Raw genomic sequence first — 2,707 nt, 5'->3', positions numbered from 1 at the left:
TACCTGTTATAGTCTCAGCCTGCTACTTCTCTGCCATCTTGACTCCTCAATATAGATAATTTTTAACCTATATACCAACACAGTGAGATGTCCAGTACATCAAATTCCATAATAACCTTCTAACCTAAACTTTTTGATACATACAACAGTGTTTTTCTATTGCTTTTCTATTTTTTAATTTTTTTAGATTTTAGTTTAGTTTAATCTAGTTTATTCTTTTTTATTTTTATTTTCTAATATTCATATAGAGTTATCTTCAAGGTAACCCCCTTTCAGCAATCAATGCTACCCCTATAGGTAAACCAATTTTTAATCCCCCTTTATCTTATCAAAGTTGAGTCCTTTAACAAAGATATCAAGATACATCCAGGAATAATCAAAATAACGTTCCTCGCCCACACTGAGAATTTATAACCACTCTCCCATCGTTTTCTTCTGCCAGTGTTTCTGTGTATTTGTTTGTCCTGGTAGTATATAAATCTTATACGTGTTTTTTTTTTTTGGTTTTTTTTTTTTTTTTTTTTGACGAGGTTCTTCCTTTTTTGCTTTTATATGTATATATATATATTTTTCTCTTGTCATATACTTTTATCAGTCTTTTTGTGTGTCTGTTTTTGTTTGTATACCTCATAAATCTTAACTTGGAGGCCATTTGGGCTGAGCCTTCTCTTTTATCTTCCCTTTTCTCTTCTCTCTCTCTCTCTCTCTTTTCTTTTTTTTGTCTCTATTTCTTTTTTTTTTTCTTTTTTCTCTCATTTGGGTGGGGAATCCTGATTGCTCAGAAGTGTTCCAGGGTGCACCTTGTCTGCACCACAGTCGATACATCCAGCTACATCCGTTCAGTCATCTCTTACCAAAATGACTAGGAGGAGGAATGCCCAACAGACTAAAACTACAGAGGATGGGCCTTCTACAACAGAGCTAATGGCTATCGACATAGACAATATGTCTTCATTGGAGAAGTGTCTTTTCATATCTTTTGTCCATTTTTTGATATGATTATCTGTTTTGTGTGTGTTGAGTTTGAGGAGTTCTTTATAGATCCTGGATATCAACATATTTTCTGTACTGTCATGTGCAAATATCTTCTCCTCCCATGGGTTGCCTCTTTATTTTGTTGACAGTTTCCTTTGCTGTGCAGAAGCTTTTGATCTTGATGCCGTCCCAAAAGTTCATTTTCACTTTTGTTTCCTTTGCCTTTGGAGACATATCTTGAAAGAAGTTGCTGTGGCTGATGTTGAAGAATTTATGGCCTGTGTTCTCCTCTAGGATTCTGATGGATTCCTGCATCACACTGAGGTCTTTTATCCATTTCGAGTTTATTTTTGTGTATGGTGTAAGAGAATGGTCGAGTTTCATTCTTCAGCACATAGCTGTCCAATTTTCCCAGCACCATTTATTGAAGAGATTATCCCCCCCATTGGATATTTTTTCCTGCCTTTTCAAAGATTATTTGACCATAAATTTGAGGGTCCATATATGGGCTCTCTACTCTGTTCCACTGGTCTATGTGTCTGTTTTAATGCCAGTACCATGCTGTTTTGGTGATCACAGCTTTATAGTAAAGCTTGAAATCAAGCAATGCCATGCCCCCAGTCTTGTTTTTATTTTTCAAAATTTCCTTAGAAATTCGGTCTCTCTTCTGGTTCCATACAAATTTTAGGAATGTTTGCTCCAGCTCTTTGAAAAATGCCAGTGGAATTTTGATCAGAATGGCATTGAAAATATAAATTGCACTAGGCAGTGTAAACATTTTAAGAATGTTTTATTTTCTTATGCAAGAATTTCCCGCCAGCACACTCAGCCCCAACCATATCTTTTAGACCTCTTTGAAAGGCCTCTCTACCCATGTGTACACAGACTGGAAAGGTAGAGGGATGAGCACACACATCAAAGAATTTCTCTCCCAGTCTTTGGAGAGTGTCAAGATCTATGTCCTCTCTCACTGCCAAAGGTGAGTCTGAGGAGTATGTTCTTTGCACATTTTCCCAGAAATGACCCATAGAATTAAGTTGTCCACTTTGGTAGATTACTTTGTCCACTTTGGTAGATAGAGAATCCTTATGCCCTTATTGTCAGTTAAACAACTTAAGTCAAATCCCCATCTTAGGTTCTTAGGTTCATCTTAGGTTCTGCTTCTGTGGAATCCCATCTAAGAAAAACTTGACCCTCCTCACTTTTTAGTAATATTTTGAAAATTTTATTTATTTTTTGAAATTTATTTTCAGTGTTCCAGAATTCATTAGGTTTTTGTTTGCTTGCTTGCTTGTTTTTTGAGATAATAGTTGCTCTAAAAAAATATTTTCAGTGTACTAGAATTCATTTTTTATGCACCACACCCAGTCCTCCATTCAATATGTGCCCTCCAAAATACCCAACACCTTGGGGCGCCTGGATGGCTCAGTGGGTTAAAGTCTCTGCCTTCGGCTCAGGTCATGATCCCAGGGTTCTGGGATCGAGCCCCGCATCAGGCTCTCCGCTCTGCGGACAGCCTGCTTCCTCCTCTCTCTATCTGCCTGCCTCTCTGCCTACTTGTGATCTCTGTCTGTCAAATAAATAAATAAATAAAATCTTTAAAAATATATCCAAAATACCCAACACGAGGCTCACCCAACTTCCACCCCTTTCCCCTCCAAAACCTTCAGTTATTTCCTCATAGTCCATAGTCTCTCATGGTTCATCTCCCCTGCCAATTTCTCAACTCCCT

Source organism: Meles meles, unplaced genomic scaffold (assembly GCF_922984935.1).
Source record: "Meles meles unplaced genomic scaffold, mMelMel3.1 paternal haplotype, whole genome shotgun sequence".
NCBI classification, from domain to species: domain Eukaryota; kingdom Metazoa; phylum Chordata; class Mammalia; order Carnivora; family Mustelidae; genus Meles; species Meles meles.
This window is presented reverse-complemented; position numbering follows the sequence as displayed.